The 21,455-nt window shown below is 39.0% G+C and overlaps 1 pseudogene; it reads left to right on the top strand.

Annotated features, from left to right (window-relative positions):
• Positions 1-11,467: 11,467 nt before the first annotated feature.
• LOC125314065 lies at positions 11,468-14,218 on the top strand (annotated as a pseudogene).
• Positions 14,219-21,455: the final 7,237 nt, after the last annotated feature.

Raw genomic sequence — 21,455 nt, 5'->3', positions numbered from 1 at the left:
AGGAGACGACGAAGGTCCGGGGTGGCGATCCACCACCGCTTCAACAAGACGCAGGATCGGACGACGAGGGAGGAGAAGATGCGGCGGACCACCGCGTCGGGCAAGGTGTTGATGCAATTGGCATCGTCGCCCAGGTTTCGCACCGGCGGGAGGAGGAGGACGATGATGAGGTCTGTGATCGTTTCTTCGCCCTGCAGAGCTTGACAATCGTGCCTTTGATTTAGGGTTTCTTATTGCTCGACTGAGCTCGGGCTTCCGGTCGTCGGAGAATTTCCGCGCCTTTCAAATGCGAGCGGCTACTATACGGTAGATATAAGGTGCGGATTCTACAACGGACGATTCGAGCCGGATGTCGAGCGTGAAAATTCTTTAACCCAGCTCCTCCGAAACTTTAGAAATCTTCGTTATCGATCATCATTTTTAGCGAAAGCCACATTCATGATAAAAAATGGCAGAGGAAATTACCAAAATAATCCTAAACTTTTTGTAATTGTGTTAATTCAGTCCTAACTCATTTTTTATATCAATTGAGTTCTAAAGTTTTTGTATTTATGCCAATTCACTCTATTTGATCGGTCGGAACCGACGTGGCACCACCGGTGCTGACGTGACAAAATCTTATTTTTTATTTTAATATATTTCAAACTTTTTAGTTATTTTTTATATCTTGGCTGTCGATCCAAACCTAAAAAAAAAAAAAAAAAAGAAAAATATTATTAAAAAAAGTCAAAATTCATTTTATTTCTCTATCGATTTCTGTAGCTTCCGATTTAATTCCAAAGTTACAATCCGCTTCCACTTTATCGCCGATACCATAATACGTGCGACGTTCGGATCGATTCAAAATGTCTAAAAGAGTCCGTGATTGAAGCCTTTTATAGTATGTCGCTCGATTTTTTGGCTCCGAATATGCCTTTGTTGCGTTTGACCGACGGATTTGCCCTCACAGGCTTTAGACTAAATGGAACATCCTCATCGAGATGGCGTAATATCATAGTGTATGCTATAGTTTGTAAAAGCGATCTTCAAAGTATGGCATACTCGACTAAGTAGCACCGACACCGACACGACACGACATACCGAAAGTCATTTCTCAAAAATAAAAAAAATTGATATTTTGGGACATGTTGTATATTAAATATATTTTTTCATATATACAAATTTCTTCTTCTTCTTATGTTAGGGATTCACAATTTTTTTTTTTGCTGGCTTTGTATACTAAATTTTATGGTGAATGGGTATATGACTTAATTATATATTTTTTTTATAAATTTATATTTTGACCCATAATTTATTAAAAATGCTTAAAATTGACATCTTACGTGTGAAAATGGCACGTTGAAATATTGGACTCGTCTCTTCTTGGCGTGTGTGGAGCGCCGACCACTCATCGGTCGCATGTCGGAGAGTGCCTAGAGTATCCGGAGAGTGTCGGAGTATCAAAGAGTGTTGAACATAATATGAAAGCCCCGAAGAGTATCAGTGCTTCATAGATGCTTGGTGCAGAGTTCTCCACTCCCGAAAAGGCTAGCCATATGCAATGTAAAATCCAAGAATATTGTGATATTTGATCTGTTTCCGGATCTGCGTGCTGTACCATATATGCTTTGGCATTCAGCCTCACGTCATCTACATTCGGGCTTCTACCATGAAGCTGCTGAAGTATAATCAAGTCTCCCGATCCCATTTATGTTCACACACGTTTGCGTTTAACGACATGAGTGGGTTGGCATGTAAAAGAGTTAGAGATGCTCAGTAGCTGCATGAAAATAAGGATCTGATCCTTGATTCATTCGACAAGCTTGTTTGTTTTATGTTTTTTTTTTTTCTACTGAATGTCGCAACTATGTTATGGCAACTGTTAATGAGCTCTGACAAAGCTCCTGTCAACGTGTGATTTTGGTGCAAATCTTACCAGGATTTTCGAGACCTATGCTACCTTAACGAAAAGCAATGTTGGTGCAGAGGAAAAGAGCTTCACTGTGGGGGCAAATCATCTCAGAAGGGTTGAAATTGTTGGTTTCCAATTTCACTTGGTGAAATCAAAACCGTTGCTTGCATTGGCTAAATTTCTTTATTTAGAAGGTAATTGGATTGGAGAAGATGATAATTGATGCCGAATTAAGGACGTTACGTCGAGGAGTACCTGTTGGCCCTCATGATCTTTGAGATTACATCAAGATGATTCACTCGTGAAACGCTGAAGCTACATATTACAGTTTGAATGGACTCCCTTATAACACACCCCTATATTGCATGGCACAGGCAGTCTCGAGTCGGGAATAAAATTGCTTGTCTCTTTCTGTGCCACTTTTGACGGTGTTGGATAACCAGGTATGTTGACACCATAAGTTGGAATCAAGAAATGCTTCGACGTCGCTTCATTTCGAGTTTTCGCGCTTGGGATTTCGTTTGGATCGAGCTTATCTGAGTTTCATGGGCAACTGTTCCTTTTGAACAGGTTTACAAGCACTTGGTAAAATCCTCAGTTTCCATTCCCTTTTGAGTTTTGTCTAGTTTAATGATGCAGACTGCTTAACAGAACTGCACAACAAGACCAATGTGTATGTTCAATGGTTTGATTGTCCTAAAAAAGTCGTGGGATGGCTTTGAATTGCGACATATCACATGCCTCTTATTGCTCCAACGTCTATGGCTTCTGAAAAAGCTGAGGCTATCTAAGAGAGGTATTGTGAGAAGCGGCAAAAAGAGAAACAACGTAAGGTCACCAATGTACTTCACTGCGTTTTATTTCCAAGCTGTTTTGATAATGAGGATGACATGGTTTTGCCTAATGCAGTGTATTCCAACACATTTTTAGACACACAAGACATCAATCGAGTATCCAGCAGTCTGTTTCCATCATTTGGATCTTCATGCCAGCAATTGAAAATCCTTCACTGCAGCCAAGTAAGACATTTTGCAGCAGCATAACGAATCGCACTTCTAAAGCACTTTTTTCTTTGTCGAACATGTAAATCACCATGTCACCAGAACAGCGCAAGCAACTTGTAGACTCGTAGTCAAAGAGTACGTTTCAAAAAGAATCCTATCAGTATCATTTACGTGTGGCTTCTATGGTCTTATTCACTGAGCATCTTTGAAAGACAAAGAATACCTTTCAAAACGAGGACTGCAGAACCAACATCAAACGCTTCAGATTCTGCCTCGCTGCTGCTTCCAATAACTCCTCCTTTTTTCTACTTGCCTTTCTGCTCGTCATGCTGAACGCCTTATAAAATCAGTTCAGCATTCGTTGAAGCTTTTGGGAGGCATAGGATTTGCTGGTAGAACTCAAGCAATTTGCCAGGATTAACAAGCTTTTCTCTCGATTCATGCCGTCGTTTAGCTTTTAGGACCCACTTCTCCAATGCGAGTGCATCACCCAGCAAATACTGCACCAAGTAAAGCACCCATTTCAGCTCTAGACAGTCTGTGTCTAACCCAACAATCTCAACCCTCTTTAGCTGTTGAGCCAAACCGACACACAACTTCTGACAGCAATATTCCTCTTCATCACCGTTTCCAAACACTGAATCAAACTTGACCTGCAAATGGATAGCAAAACTAAGTTCTTAGTATGAAACTTGATGAGCTTAGACATTTTAACCATGCAACAACAGGACATCAACCACCCTGTGGTGATAAATTGCGTGCACCTAATTCACCAGCTAAGATATCAGCTGAAAATAAATACAACAGAGATCAACTTTCCCTCTTAACTCTCCCCTCAATTAAAGTCTTTAAACTGTTCCCAAAGCTATCCGTAAAAGCCCATTTATGTATAGAGGTAACATTTGTTAATAAACCATTCATCATGGACATGGAAAGCATAATGTATGATGTTTCACTGAATGCGTGTGGCATAATAAAGCTACTCAGAGTTAAAAAGCGCCTCATTTGTCTCAAGAAATTATCCACTTTCGCAATATTTTAAGATAAAGAAGACAAGGAAAGGGCCACGTAATTTTTTTAATCTAGCACAGACAAGTTTCTAATTGATTACTAGATTTACAAAATATGCAAGAATCAATGAATCCTGGAAGGACTTGGGTGTCACACACGGCGTTGCCCCTAATCCCTCGCCTTTTCCTTACCAAAAAAAAAATGAATCCTGGAAGGAGTTTTGGCAGATATATACTATGGCCCATGTGTAGTCAACATAATCAGCATTTATCGATAGCTCCTCCAAATTAGGCGAGGTTGCTAGCAGGATCGCTATACCAGGAAAATCCCGATAATGCATTCACGCATTCAGAGTTAGGGACCTGCAATTTGGCAACAAAAATGGCACATCTTCCACGTCTTCCGCAATTGATAGAACCTAATCACATGAAGAGGCAACATTTAAGAATAAGATAATATACTCCTCTTTCCAATTACAGTTACAAAGACCCAGCAAGCATATGCTCTGAGAACTATTTCTGTTCCCACCTTAATGACAAATTGGTTGATGCTAAAGCTTTCAAGTGTTGAAATAACATAGTTACATATTCATTCTAGGGAACAGCTTGTACTTCAGTATTTAGATAAATGGGAAACAACTACTTTCCATTCATTCAATTTCGGTTTTTTTTTTTTCTGTGATCTTTTCAAATCGTGATTATGCACTACTGACCAGGATATGGACTGACCATAAACCAGCTCCATTTTCTATGGTCTTTTGGTAGTTATTACGAAGGCAGTGTACATTTGCACTAGTAGACATCAGGCAGAGTAGCAAATACTATGTCTGATTTTCTTCTTTATCAACAATTCCAGTGACCTCTCACAAAGATACGACAAGCTTGCAATTCCAACGCCCTCTCACACAAGCCGACAGACTAAACAAAATGAGCAAACAACCAGCAGATGCTTCCTGTGAAATTTTTCTCTTTTTTTTTTTTTTTTATTGGGACATCAGATTTTAGTCTTACCAAAATTTCAATGGATTGCTGAACCTCTAACGGCCATATCAGGCTAAGATGCGTATGAGTCCTATTACACAAAGAAAAACGCCACATCCAGCAAAAATTCTACTAAAGCTCTATAAGATGACAACGTATCTTTGAAACTAACAACCAACAAACAACGGGACGAATATGTCGCATGCAAATCGCACTCGGAGACACCAGCTCCCTATCACCAATTTGGTGACGTGACACAGGCTGTGGAGAAGCTTCTTGACTAGATTGCCATCAGTCCGATTGATTGGAGGACTAGTCATGTCGAAATCCAGCTCGGCCTGAACTAAAGACTTTAGTTCATCCACTGCGAACTTCTTCGTAGAGGAACCGCCCAACAAGCGCAAGTTTAGAACGTGGGGAGCCGAAATACTCGGGATTTGAGGTTTATCGCATTCAAACATGTGAGAATCTATAAGGATCTCTCTAAAACCTCTGGTTAGAACCACGCACGAGAAGTCTCGACAGCTTTTCAATTCCAGAAATTGAAGAACGGGGCAGCCCCTCGGAAGACTCGCCAGCGCATCGTTCTTGAGCTCCCCAAATTGAATGGACAATCTCTCCAGAGAAGGCAAATCAACATAATTCAATGCAGAAAAATCGGCTCTCCGGACAGACAATCGCAAATCCACTAACGTGCTGGAGCGGAACAAACAACCGGGTAAACGATACATGCTATAACGCCGGAGGAAAAACGATACGGAAACCTCTTCCACCCCGTGGTGCACTGAATATTCGAGCCATCTACCGAGAACCGACTCAATCAACGGGACTCAAGGTGCGTGGAGGATGAATTTTCTCACCCGAGGTGCGGTGCAAAGTACCCGGTCCACGAAATCCACAAAATTGGAATACCGCCGGCTGCTGCCCTGACGTAGAAAGAAATCCATGGACAGGTTGAAGGGACAAAACGCTGGTCTTGACGGCATCAACTGTGCTCATGAAAGACAGGATGTGACCGATTAGGGGATCGGGTAATCCGCCGATGTAGTCGGGGTTCAAGATTTCATCTTGATGGAGATGAAGTTCGCCGGCCATGTTCTTGAAACAGTTGGGAGACGAAGGGAGAGGAGAGAATTTGCGGAGCGAGAGAGAGAGCAAGACAGAGAGGGGAGACGATGGAATGGCAGAGCTAGAACCGGAGAACACGGGATAGTCCCGTTGAAGTAAAGATTAATTGCTTATTTGAATTTTCAAATTCTAATTTCTTCAAACAATTTCAATTTTTTGAATATAATCAATGAAGTATAAGCATTAGCTGCATGGAGCTTCAACGGCCAAACTCTTCAAGCGAGATTTGTAAGTAATGCTATTTTTAGGATAACTAAATGAGTTGATTGGGAAATTAATTTAAATAAAATCTGCTGCAAGTGCATGCATAGTTTTAATGAGATAAAACGATAACTTATTAGGGGTTTCCTAGTTGGGGCATGCTTTTCCTTGGTTGTCAAAGCAAAAATAGCTTTTCCACGAACAATTGTAATTGAAGTTCCGTTTTCGGAGACAAATAAATTAGCATAAAAATGAGCGCTTATAAAATGTGAGATTTTATGAGATCAAGGCGTGATTTATTATGTTAATAATAGGGGATTGGAAAGATTTAAATTCAAGACTTCCTAGTCCGATACCAAGTAAACTTTTTAAGGGACTATTGCTAACTTTTTTTATTTGTTCATTTTCTTGTTTTAGTTCGAGCTATTGATAGCATCACGTAGCGGGCAGGTTAATGCATTTGCCACATTTATTATTCTTAAATTTGAATTACTCTAAAAGGAATTATCATAACAATTTCTCAACTACAAAGGGTTCGCTCTTTCCCTTTGTCGAAATAAAGCGAGGGCAAATTTAAAGGCGTCAAATGGTGCGTAATCTTTTGTTTTCCCTTGAGAATATTAGGTTATTTTCTTTTTCTTTCTTAGTAGTGGTGTGGCTTTCGGAGCAATGATAGCGTTGTTGTTGGGCTTTCGTTAGGTCGCCTAATGGAACTTGGTTTCTCGGTAGTCACGGGACAATAGACCAAGGCCCTATTTAGTAATGTTTCTATTTCTCCGATTCTGCTTTCCGGAACAAAAAGGAATAACAAACATGTTTGGTAATATAAATAATTTTGAATTTGAATCTTTTAGACAAAAAAAAAAAAATTGATTCTCCAAAAAAAGAATACTTTTCAAAATCACCATAAAGAACAAAATCTCAGTTCTTTAAAAAAAAAAATTCAATCCACGTGGACTTTCGAATTTTTAAAAAATTAAAATTAGATTTGAAAATTTACTAACAACTAATTTTTTATATTTAAAATTAAATATAAAAATAACATTTCAAATTTCAAAAAAATTAAAAAAAAACTTAAAAGGAGAAATTTTAAATTTTAAAAAATATGAAAAAAAATCAAAACATAAAAAGTGAGGGAATTTTAAAAAAGTTTGAAAAAACATTTTTATTTTTTTTAAAAGAAGAAACGTATTTCTGTTTGAAAACAGAAATTTTATGTAGCTATCAAACGTGTACCGATTTTTTAAAAGTCATCTGTAGAATAAAATCAAAAATATAATTCTAATCAGAATCACTTTTTTGGAATGCCAAACAGGCCCTTAAGTGCGTTCATATTGTAAATTTGTTTTGGGACAATGGCAGTGCACGCATATTTTTACTGCCATAAAAATGTTAAGTCAAACATAACGCATGTTTCTAGATCGAAGGGCTAACAGGGGTGGATTTGACACTAGCTAATGTTTTTTTCTTAGATAAAAAAATGCTCGTAGCAGATTTGAGATTGATTATAAATGTTGGAATTTTTTTTGACAGAAAAATTGGAGACAGATTTGGGATTATAGAAAAGGCTGAGGTAGAATTAAAACTGGATTTAAAGTTTTAAGAGTTTTTACGGAATTTAGCCTATATAAAAAAGAAAGAAAGAAAGAAAGAAAGTCGAAGAACTTCACCTGCTTTAATCATCTAGGGGCAGATTCGTAATTAGATAGCACATAATAATTTTCTTTCTTTCCGCCCCTCTCCCGGTGACTGGGTCCCACCATTCCTTGCTTAACTTGAAGTCACCGCTTTTCTCTACCAAGTTTCGGTCCGTCTCCTGCTTGGAATGACTGGCCGGGCCCACCAGGGCCACCACTCTACCATCTCCTTAATTGTCAAGTTGCCAATTAATCATTTAATCAAATTTCTTGATCTCACAATTTCCTAATCAAACCGAAACTAAGTTAATAAATCAAAATTTTCAGTTTTTTTACCGGTAAATGTTTTTGCTTGGTTTAGTTTAGCGACTGCAATCTTCCTTGAACACCTATAATTTGCCATATGCGTCAATTCAAATACCTATAATATTGAATAGAGCTCATACGTGCGGTCTTAATTCATTTAAATCGTGTGTAACTGATAACTCTAGAAAATAGAGTTATTTTACCTATTTTAGATAACAAATAATATAATATCTTTGACAAAATATTTGAATTTCCTTCTATTTATTGAAATTTTCCTTGTTTGTGCGGGATAATGATATATGCAGAAGAAAAGGAAATCAAGATGCCACCAACAGAATCGTTAGAAGATAGAGACTAAATTGTCAAAGATTGCCTTGTTTTTAGGATATCATAATATTATCCTTAAAGGTTTATTTTTTTTTAAGATATCTTAATATTATCTTTACCACTTTATTTTATTCTTGAGTCTTGAATGTTATTCTAGACGGAGGATAACATAAAGAGCTTTGGGAGAGATGTCTGTTTTTTTTTTTTTTTTAAACTTTTTACATCGTTCGTTCATTATTCTCGGAGTTTTTCAAGTATTTTGAAAAGAAGACAAAGTGGCGATAGAATTCTTGTTCTTTGATTCCATATGTTTGATTTTATTTGTATGTTTATTTTTCCTTCTATTATGTTCTAATTTTCTTTTGTTAGGGCTACGATGTAGCCCGACCATGATGATATGAATTTCATGATGTTTATATTTTGCAAGTGATTTCGTTCGTGTGAGTTATATATTATTATGCTTAATGCTTTTAATTGACTAGCTACCGTTTAAATAATCCAATGTGCATGTTTGAGACTAAGAAGTAATAATATGCAATTGTTCCTTATAATATAATGTAGATAGAAACATACCATGTTATTTGTGTAGCTTTCGGTGATAAGGCGATCCAAAAGACTCATTGTAAATCGGGAAATATTAACAGATTTTAATGCACGGATGTTTACTTAAATTCACATAGAGATATAATGAATTGATAAATTAAGTAGGTTTAGTATACCTAGAGATAGGATAATAAATAGCAAAGAAAATTCCGCTATCACATATTTCATATCGTTATTGTTCTTGTATGCGTAAAGATCTGAAATTCACGTCTAGTGGTTATGGTGAAATCGGATACTCTAACATATTTATTTGATTGATTTATCACATCCGGTTACGAACTTTTGTCTTTAAGATTGTCAATTTTAATTTATTTTCAATTCTATTTTTACTTGTTAGATAAATTTTATAATTAATTCATTTTTAGTATTTAATTAGTTTATTAATCATCAATCTACGTGGGACGATATCTTTTCTCATCATTATATTAATTGTTCGACATGTACAGTTGCGTTGAGAATTTTGCGAACAGTAACTCTGTATAATAGTTAAACATAAATACATCGGGTTTCTCTTAAATAACGAGGGTTGCTAGGGAAAAGTGTCAAAAAAGTCTTAAACCTATTTCATTAGTGCCAAATTAGTCCTAAACATATTTTTGATGCCAATTCAGTCCTAAACCTTTTGCATTGGTGCCAATTCAGTCATAAACCTTTTTGCATTAGTGTCAATTTAATCCTAAATTTTTTGTATATATGCCAATTGAGTCAATACGGTCAATTTTGGCCGGAAATCACCGGAAGTGGACATCAATTGTCCTACATGGCACACCCGACGCTAACGTGGATATTTTTTTAATATATATTATATATTTTTAATAATTGTTAAGAATATTTAAAAAAACAAAAATGTTTTAAAAATTATTTAAAATATTTAAATAATATTTAAAAGTGTTCAAGTCAATGCTAGCCGTGTCACGTAGGACAATCAACGTCCACGTCAGCGATTTTCGATTAAAATTAGCATGATTAACTCAATTGGCATAAATACAGAAGATTTAGGACTGAATTGGCACCAATGAAAAATGTTTAGGACTGAATTGACATTAATAAAAGTTTTAGGACTGAATTGACACCATTGCAAAAGGTTTAGGACTGAATTGGCACCAAAAATAAGTTTAGGACTAAATTGGCACTAATGCAATACGTTTAGGACTTTTTTTATACTTTTCCCGAGTAGCTATGTTAGCAAAAATGTTAAATAGGATTTTTTAGCATACCACCCAAAATATACCCAAGCATATTAGTCTCATCCGACGATTCATTTAATATAGACCTATCCCCATAAAATAACGAGGGGGAGCTATCTTTTATAAGTATTTTAAATAGGTTTTACTTGCAACTCAACGTATACCTAAGCATAGTAATATTGTTATTCAACATGGTTGGTGCAAGATGTGAAGTAATTTGTACGTTCAATAGTGAGTCCATCCATTTAAATTCCATCTAATATTTATTTTTTATTTAGTTACTCAATAAAACAATGAATTTCGGATATTGAATCGGCTCCAGTTAAATTCGAGAGCTTAACTGCATTCGTCAAAAAGAGTCTGTAACGAATCATGAAGTTTGTTTTTTCCTTTTATCATTAATTCAGTTCTATTTAAAGCTAATCAACTCAAGCCTGTAATTCTAAAGTACTTTGCCTAGAATACAGCTAACCTAAAAGGCGCCAACACATGAATGCCACACATCAGCCTATACATATTAACCTCTCTAATAGGTGAGTACCGGGTGTATTTGCCACTCTAATTGTTGCGATACTTACCAACATAAACAACTGTCGATCATTTCTATAATTTGACGCGACAAAGTTGCGTCCGATGACACAAATCACCATCTTATCGAGTTCGGCACACACTTGTTTGGTAAGTAAAAAGCAATGCGAGGGCTTTACTTTTTTTAGATTCATTATATGCATGCTATTTAGTTATGTAATTGTTGCTTCAAGTTTGTATTTATGTTGTACATTATTTCACACTTGCTTTTACGACATCATATGCGCTTTTAGAAGATCTTCCCTAAACCCATGCTAAAGCTGTTGGACCGTGAAATAAGATTCTAAATTTGAAAAAGAAGTATTTAAAGAAAATCATACTAAAATAACTAATTAACTGCAAAACTAAGCATTTATGGAAGGTGTGAGCCATAAGATAATCAGCTATTGGTAATAAAAGATCCCAAAGTCGGATCACTTGCGCATGCTTCCTCCACTGCCCCACGTAAGTTGGGGTAATTACTTAATTCCTTTTTCTTTAAGTTTAATTTTTGTGTCTGCTAAAAAAAAAAAAAAGTTCAATTGAAAGGAGCGTGTACAGGAAAATGGATAAGGAAGCTCGGGGGAGAACGTCCGCAGAAACGAAACCCTAGAATTTCAATTCCATGGCGGAGACCTCCGTGCACGGCGCCATCCACCGCGAGTGCTCCGCTCCTCCTCCGAGCCGTAGGGATCTTATCAGCGGCTTGCCCGACGCCATGATCCACAACATCTTCTCTTTTCTGCCCATCCACGACGTCGTCAAGACCTGCGTCCTCTCCAAGCGCTGGCGGCCCACTTGGACCACCGCCACCGACCTTGTCTTCGTTGGATACGATGTATACTTTGAACCCCCGCCTGACAGTCCCTTGTTCTTCCCGTCCATTGTCGACAGCGTCCTGAGTCAGTTCTCCTCCCCCACGGTGAAGAAATTCCACCTCACCCACTTCATGTACGACGAGGCCGACCGCCCCAAGATCGACCTATGGCTCCGGTTCGCGGTGCGGCGCTCCGTGGAGGATCTCCGCTTGCGGCTGTCTCAATGGTCGCGGTTTTTTTATGTACTGCCGGAGTTCTTGTATTGCTTCAGCCGGTTGGTGCGCCTGGACGTCGGTAAGTGCTGTTTCTCGTTGGATATGACTATTAGGTGGCCTTGTCTTAAGGTCTTGTCGATCGAAGATGCCCAGTTGAGTGATGATTTCCTCGGGCGAATCTTCAGGGGATGTCCTGTTTTGGAGTCCCTTGTGTTGTCCAGATGCGAGGGCGTGAACAACATTATAATTGATTCATTATGTTTGAAAAAGTTGGTGCTCGTCAGCCTCGGCTTTGGTTCTTACGTGAAGAAACTTTGCGCCCCGAATTTGCTTTCCTTGCGCGTAATAGGAGGGAATCAGCTGGGTTCAGGCTTGACAACGTGTCTTCTTTGGTGGAAGCCGATTTAGATTTTTCCGTTGAAAGTTGGGATCCTAATTCCAAGGGCTGCCACTTGTTGAGGCATCTTCTTGAGAAGCTGCGCGGAGTTCCTACCATCACCACTGGCGGATGGTGTTTGCAGGTGCAACCTCAATTTTTCTTACTATTTATAAGACCAGCTCGTGTTGAGTGGGGTCTGTGATTGACGGCATTCTTGATTTCATCGAGGGGATTCGTTGTGATCTCATGTGTAATTAATCATTGGCTGATAGGATGATTCATAAGTTTGTCGTTACGAACTGGTGAACCTTGGAGCTTTTTTTTCCCTCCGTTTACATTTCACGTAAATGGATCTGGGATCTCACTCAATTAGGGACACTGAAAGCCACTAGGTATTGGTAACTGTTTTGGATGCTGCTCAACGCCACATTGTCAAACTCTTTACTTTCGCAAGAAAAATGCACAAAGAGATTATCTGAAAGAGTTACTTTTTTTCAATTCATTCCTCCAGTTTATAGAGGAAATACAATTATCTGGATATATGGCGAGGGTCATGGACCTAGTCATCTTAGGTTGACTGAACTGGGTCATGCTCTCTTGTCACCTTAGGCCGCCATTCCATAATAAATGCTACTTGGGTATCCCCTGAATATTTTACAATGGCAGTAGAATGATTCACTTGGAAACTTCAGTCGATAAATAGGCTCGCTGTCTCGGGTGACCCACTAGTTGAATTTTCAGATCTTTCAAAGATCACAAGTCTTACCTGAGAAGCATATGTAAACAGTCTCGATTCTTAAATACATTCCCTTGTTCATTTTTACCCGTGGTGTCCTCATTGGTCTTTTCCCAGCTGCGAGACTGGGTCAGAGGATATCGAATCTGGATGGACTGTAAATTTTTGTTATTCCTTATTCATGTTGAACGGGAAAAAGAAATGTCAATTAACATTTTCTATTTTGCTTGCTTAATTTCCTTAGGTTCTGTCCCTCTTGGAGATGGATGGAGTGCCGTCTCCATTGTCAAAATGTCAGAATCTGATACTACATGCACCAGTTAATCAATGGGACCTTCCCGGGATAGCATACATGCTACGAAGTTCACAGTGCCTCAAAAAATTAGTCATATACCTGACTTGCTTCCCGATGGTATGTTCCTTTGCTATGGTATTTTCGATTCGCTTCTTGTGCTGACTTCTCTTTCGCATTGATGTTTAAACGATGAGTTAAAACTTTAGAAGCACATAAAGAAGATCAATCTCTAACTCTTATTTGTTCCAGCTATTGAAAATTGCCCAACCCTGTGAGTCTAGCAGCCTTTGTGCGGGGCAACATTAAGCTGTTTGGTTCATGTCTTAAAGTAACTGCAGTGTTGGACTGGAGGTCCTTTTGCTGCCATTTAGCGTTCGAATCTTGAACTAAGAGTTTAGCGATGAGCACCTAGAAAGAGAACATGTTTATATGTGTAGACGAGTTTGAGAGCTTAAATTAAAGTAAGACTGACTAGCATCTGCAGAGGACGAATGGAAATCGTTTGTTTGAAATTTTAGTGAGCCAATGAAGTTTTTCCCCCCCCCTCCTGTGGTTCAGCTTCTAATGTGAAGTTTGTTTCTTGAATGGGGTATTTATGTGCAGTTTGAGCTTCATCGAGAATCTGCAGAACGTTTCAACTTCGACGAAGAAGATTTTTTGTGCTCACGGAAGGGGAACTTTGAATGTTTGGTGAAACATCTCAAAAGAGTTGAGATTGTGGGCTTTGAAGCTTATGTTGGTGAGTCGAAACATCTGCTCGCCCTAATTAAGTTCCTTCTTGGGGATGCACTTGTGCTGGAGAAGTTGATTATCAAGGCTAAATTGCCGCCCACACCGGATGGACAAAAACAACTGCAAGTGATCCAAAATGTGCTCAGCTATCAAAGAGCTTCCAAAAATGCTGAAATTGTCTTGGATTATCATTTCAAATAGGCGTCCTAAAAAAGGTACATGAAAATCCGGGTATCGAGTTGATCTCATTGCAAGGCATGTTGCCCCGTGCACTACACTGCTTATTCTTATGCGAACCGTGACAGTTTTTAGGTTTCTTAACATGTAACCTAATTTAAACTTCTTTCGAGCTTAGTTCATCTGTATTTATGAACCTCTTAAGGAAAGAGGTTAATAGTAGTGCTTTGGATTATCGACAAATGAAAGGGCGTTTCGGTTGCGACATTGCTCAGCTTTCTCTCTATCCGAAATTTGTGAATAAGCGAATAACATTTTCAGGTTTCAATGACACAGACTCGGAGTACATCTTTGCTGCTCAGAAGAAGATAAAACTCGAATTTTAACGTTTGACCTTTTTTCGCGGTTTAATTTGGTTCAAGTTGATTTTTTCTCGGCAAAGTAGTTTGCAATTGGAACGAAACATTATTTCATGGTTCGGTTTTGTTCAACTTTTTTTGGAAAAAAGAAATAAACATGGTTCATTAGCGGCGATGCTATTGTAACGAGTCCTGAGCTCGCCGAGGCGGATGGGGGACCATGGAGTTGGTCAAGTTTTCGGAGACGTGCTCTGGTTCCGGTACAAGTTGGAGATTAATGTCTGCATGGATCCACTCGTGTGTTGGTGGATTTTGGAGGTGTAGGGCAAGAAGTTGGTCGAAAGATGATGGCAATAATTTGATTTTGATTCTTAGAGTCATTTGCCCGATAAACTTGAAATTTAGAAGCGCCTGTCAATTGTTGTTGTTCCCCGATGTCATTCGAGAGTTCCTTTACCTGGACTCTAAAGAGACGCTCGGTGTCGATTAAAATGAGTTCGTAGGCAAGAAGATATACCCTGCCCCACTTTGAAACTCCCCAACCCACTTATTAATTGATGCATCATATGCGAGAACCGAATTTCTTTGAATCAAGCCAAAAGAGAGAGCCTTTTCCAATTGAATCCTCTGGCTGCATTCATGTTGCGGCTTAGATCGTATGCTGAGTTGCATAGAAAGAACAAGACGCTTGCCCCTATCCCCATTATATGTTCTCCACTGTTTGCTTTTAAAGGACGGTGAGAATAAAGAAGAAATCACCAAAAAGTGACATCACAAACTTGATTATTTTCAGATTATTTGAGACTGATGCACTAAGTTGTTGAACTATATGAATTTATCGACTACCCAAACTACTTAAAAACTTGGTCACATCGGCTGTCATCGAAGTAGGCGATCCAATCTCAAGCATAAACTTTAACTAACATTCACCATCCAAATGAGAGGATGTCTCCCAAAGGAAAATATTTTGCAGCTCCATGCAGTTGAGTTTGTTTTGGTAGGCTATATGCTTAGTGTGCTACCTATGACGAGTAAACCAATGGGACTGTGAACTGAATTATTACAAGCAAAACATTTACTGTTGCGCGCACTTACATAGCTTCAGATACGGCTCGAATCCCTCCCAAAAATGAAATGCCTCGTTCAATCTGATATCACCAATATCCTCGTGCACCAGCTAACATGCTTGCTGAATTTTGCGATTAGCAAGGTTACAGTTAGATGCCATTAAATGACCTCGAGCTTGAAAGAAATATTTAAGAGAGAGAGAGAGAGAGAGAGAGAGAGAGAGAGAGAGAGAGAGAGGAAATACCAGAGCCATTGACTAGTGTGGCCAATTGAGACCTAATCCCCTGGAAGTTGTGCTGCTGTCTATTCTACTCCCAGAGGATGCTTGTGCCTTCGGGAATGACAAAACGCAAATAGAGTCAAGCACATGAAGTTGTTCAACATATTAACACTCTTCTCAAAAGTCAAAATGTAATGAGCTTTAGTAAATAGTCTCGGAGAAAGATTATAAACACACAGATACGCACCGTTTTTGCTGTGATAATGTAATCAAAATAAGCTGAATTCCTACATTTGTATTCATAGATCCAAATTGATCTCGGTAATTCTTCATGAGGAGGACGAATGAGGAGCGGCTTTCTTAGACTTCACGGATGGATGTTTCAGCAAATTTTTACGTACCTAAAGGATGCAACCGATAGCAACCCTCTCCTCCGAACCAGAGAGGACCTTCTGGATTTTCGTCACACTCCTCCATCAGGTTAAAACAATTAGCAAGATAGGCACCTTGCTGTGCTGCAACCGTGTTCATGTGGCAGATACAAGGGAAAACATAGGTAAATAACCCAAGCGCATCATCCAAAAAAAGCTTTTGATCATGACTTGACCTATACCTATGCTGTTGCCGGAAGATTTTTCGTCCGAGAATCCACCCGGGAAAGAACCGTGGTAAATTCTGCAAAATCTAATTCGATTGATTACTTCTCAATATCCCTCTTCGATTCCTTCGACGGATCAACAATGTCTCCCAATTTCTTATTCTTCAGGTATAGCTCCACCCGAGGGTATCTTTCACGGATGTCAGCAATGAACTCACGAGCTTCTTTTGCGGTCGGCGTCCCCGAATTGTCCTTACCTACCTTACTAAATATAGCTGCAATATCTTCCCGAGAACAAACAACCGAACAAATTGTCACGTCATCCCTAGATGGAGTCGGTCTCCAATTCTTAGTGTAGAGAGAAATATGCCATGACCAGTAGTTAGCTTGTTAGCATGTTTTGTGAAGGCCATCCCTTGTGAGTGAACGTATTCAGGTTCTCTAAACTCCAATAAAATCTTCAATTTCTGCCCCCGCAACAATACCAGGGCATAACCTTTTCAATAATTTCCTGGAGCAACCTCTTAGCAATTCAACCGAGAAAGCCAAAATAGATGAGTGCAAATTGTTCAGCACTTAGATTGATTGAATTTTAACGAGCACACTCAAGCTGATGCTAAATAGCAAGTGCTGAAATCTGAACACAAAATTGACAGAAAATGCAGTGCTTATCTTTTCATAATGAAATTTAAGGCACTGCAGACCGGCTTTAGACACTATGTACTGTCACAAGACAACTTGGACACACGTCAAAGCATTTTCGCATTAGTGAAATGCCGCCTGGAAAATGGATGTTTACACTCTGGAGAAGAGTTAACTCTATCGTTTAGAACAATGCTTTTTCGATGGAGACAAAAATTGTGACATGTCAACCTTAGCATTTAAGTTCCATGGTCTATCATTTAATGTTTATGATATATCCCCCAGGCTCATTAAGGTTATAGCAGATAAATATTTCTCTAGTAACTCATCTCATGGACCACTCTCGTTGAACCTGTCTAATCCTCAATAAGCATTCCAAATAAGAAGTCCACGTGCAAATAGAACATGATCTAAGGGGCCTTGTGGTGGTGTAATCCTATTACATGAGAGTATTATTACCTTCTGAACTGGTTCAACAATGCTACGAGCAACATAGGGGTAAATGCAAAGTAATTATGAGGTGATAAGACCTGGATATCATAGGAGGAATTCTTAATATGCCTTGAAAAAGATGTTCCAAGTACCACCACCCTCTTCTTTTTGTTCTCGGCTTCTACTGGTGCAATTGCTTGTGCACCTAAGGTTGCCTGTGCATATGCCACTGAACAAATCATAACAGAAGAAACAAGCTATGAAACTCTCAACATTAAATGATAGACCATGGAAGACTATCAAATAAAAGAGAGAAGAAAATCCTACCATTGGTAATGAAACTGGCATCTGAGGCGGTTGTGATGCTGATGAGATAAAAAAAGCATTCGCAATACCCTATTATGTGTGAGAGAAGTGAGAATACAGCAAGCCACGCTGCAGGGGCTAAAGCCCCACCAGCACCCTTGTCGGTTCATCTTCGTCTTTTTGTGGAAAATCTAGCATTTCTCAGCTTCACTTTCAAGCATCACGACATAAAATTTCAAGCGATCATGCCACTCACAGGACATAACAAGGAAGATGCAAAAACTCCAAGCTGCATCCAAGTGAACATCCGACATTTCATTTCACGGGAACAAACGGCCGGTTCCTGTCTCAGAACGGAGGACCCACAAACGAAAACTGCCGCATGCAACATGGCTCGATAGATTAAACATGGAACAGACAAAAACAGAAATAATATCCACGGCCAAGTATGAAGGACACAGAATTATTTGAAAACACCAGCTTTTATGCCTGTAATTTACATGCAAGAAGCCAACCACGAGTATTTCTGTCAATTCTACAGAGCTTATTGGATTTTTGGTTAGTTCTATCAAACCGACACTAATTTGCTTAAAAAGGATTGAGACCTAGTCAGCAAACTTGTCCAATTGGTGCGCTTTCATCTTCTGGCTCTCTTCTTTTTTGGGAGCAATCAGATCATCTACCTCACTTGATATAAGTCCTTTTGTCCCTGGCTGTTATTGACAATGAAGACTGTCAAATGGCTTACTTTTTAGAAAATCGACATTTATGTGAATGCACTTCCACACCCACACCCACACACACACACAGAGGGAGACGTTGAGAGGAGGGTTGTAGTTGGCCATGTTCCAATGGGCAAGGGTAGGTGAGGGTGTGCGACCTTGACAATGCATCGCCGGGCACAGGCGGTGCCAAGCAACCCTTGCCGGACACTTACCGGAGTCCCGCCAAACTCTCCGATTGTGGCATGCGGCAGTAATGTTCCCTCCCAAGCACCGTGAGCTGTCGGACACTCGCTAATGACTGCTCTCACTCTCCGATTGTGGCATGCGGCGGTAATGTTCCCTCCCAAGGATATGGCAACACTCATACCCTCCTTTGTAATCAGATATTGATTACATTGGCTACAATAAAGAACAGGACAGCTCCGAGCTCATGTTTGCCTATTAAAACTTATATGATCCTTTTATCATACTTAAAAATTGTGCTCAACTTGCAAGAATACCCAAGTTTCATGCAAAATTGTGCTTATCACTCAAAATCGTATATTATGTCCGGCTCTCTTCGTCTAGAATAGACAGCTAACATAAGCATATTTACAATATGCATTTCATCCTGATGGGAAAAATCATAGATAAGTTTCTGTCAAGGGCTTTCATAAGACGATGAAACTAACAAGAAGTATTGATACATGACTAGGAAAGGTGATGATTAGTAGAGGCAAGGCAGCACCAGATAAATACTGCTTTCTTTTAGAAGTAGCATTTGACTAGCTATTCGGTTCAGAAATTGACATTAAAAGTGCCGGAACCTCAGCAGGTGTCCTAGTATCTCCACAAGACATTGACTTTGCATTCTGACGCTTTTGTTTACAACGGAGAAATTGGAACAACAAACTTTTCCTTTTAAGGGATAAGAAATAAAGAGGAGAGGTGAGCATGCAGGATCAAAAGTTTCTCCCGAGGCTATGAAATTGTATTCGGTCGATTTTTCTGTCAGTCTACCTATCATACGCACAGATAATTACAATTGTTTGTTTACTTCAACCAGAGAGAGAGAGAGAGAGAGAGAGGGGCAAACTATAAACTAAGCTTCTTACCATCAAGATCAAGCACCAATGTCATAGACTTCCTTTTTCTGAATTTCCTTGTGCGATCTTGTGAGTTGAAAACTTAACACTTCATCCAAAAAGTCAATGTAATGTTCTGATGAACAAATGTGGATCGAAGCACTCTGCTTCGCCCACATCAGAATGGCATACTGATTCAGAATTGTAGCATCTCATCCGATCAATTGACATATAAAAGTTGGATCCATCTAGATCAACTGTTCCTTCTTCATGTGGCTTGGTATCTTCAATTGCACTAGTAATAAGTGTACTCCCTAGAAGTTGTACCATCATGTATTTGTCAGAAACATCAAACAACGTACTTGACTCATCACCCTTGTACCACGGCGTTTAATCGGTGGCATCCTCATCATCCATTGTAACATCATCGGGACGTTAACACGCTATAAACATGTCAGAGACATAGAAATCTGATATACCGCAACTTTGGTAGTCACATGACCCCTTGTTTCAAAGATTTCATCCGCCTCCGACAATGCCTCAACAAAATCTAGTGCTCCCTACCAAATCTACCAAGGCATTAGAATTAAACTCGTCAAAAACAAACTAATAACTCTATGACGGCATGCGCACCAGGAAAATAAAATAGCCTCAACTCAACAAGTGGAATAAGTAGTTCCTCGTTAACAAGTAATGTTCATACAAGAAAAGTATTGAATTGACCGGATGATCCGACAAGTAAAGGATAATGAAGCCTGCTTCTATTTAAGAAGTAAAAATTCTAAAGATTGAGGCATGGGGTGAAATTCGTAGAGTACAGATGCATTAATGAAAAGAAACACCCCGTGGGGGATCAAATACACTACCAGGAAAATTATGGCATCCTTGGCAGCAAAGGATGCTTACCCCAATGCCGTATCCAACAAGAAAAATTGGTGCTTAAGAGAAAGGTAGGGGAAAAACAGGATATTAGTCGCATCAATTTAGATAAACAACAGTCATATGATCTCTCCAACAAGAACTCGTTCCCTCCCTTATTGTAGTTGCAGCAAAGTAACAAAAGGATGTAAAACGATGATAAGACGAGAGAGCGCAAAAGGGACTATCTAGCTGCAGGAACATCTTTAATGGATGAGAATCAAAACAGTACCAATGGAGACACTTTCTATGCTGGGTAGTTCACCAGGCCCCAAAATTGGAGAAAAAATAGTCTCCAAATTAATTAGAATGGTCATGTTCCTGCAATTACGAAACTCCAACTCTTACGGTAGCAAAGGATGCATGAAAGTAATGACTATTTTAGAGCATATTGAAGAAGCAAACCGGACTCTGCAGATTGGATATACATTTGGAAATTACTAACAAGTTTGCCCCCACCGAAGACAACATTTATGGAATTCGATTAAAAAAGAAAAAGAAAGACTGCTTTTCAAAAAAAGTTAACTTTCTTTATTGCTGAGCCAATTTCCTTGGTTAAATATCTTGATGCTTCAACTTTTGATGATACAGTCCAATTCTCATCCTTTTCAATTTCACTTAACACTCGATAATATGTCATGTTGTTTGTGCCCACCTAACTACCGATTCTAGTCCTCCTTGTGTTTTCACACATCAACACATATTTAATAACAAATGAGTATAAAAATAGATCCATCACCCAGGTAACCAAAAGGAAAAGCTAGCCCTATAGATTCATTTCGGACAAATAATTCATAAGAGAACGAAAATCAAAAAATGAATGCATAACCCAATCAATATGTAGCTAAAAACAATAAGAGAAAAATGTCAAATCCTGATCGATGCTCTCCCACACCTCCCAAGTACTTAGATTTGTCGGATCTATCCCG

This window comes from Rhodamnia argentea, chromosome 3, assembly GCF_020921035.1.
Source record: "Rhodamnia argentea isolate NSW1041297 chromosome 3, ASM2092103v1, whole genome shotgun sequence".
Lineage (NCBI taxonomy): Eukaryota > Viridiplantae > Streptophyta > Magnoliopsida > Myrtales > Myrtaceae > Rhodamnia > Rhodamnia argentea.
The sequence above is the reverse complement of the archived record's forward strand: the minus strand, read 5'-3'. Positions and strand labels throughout refer to the sequence as shown.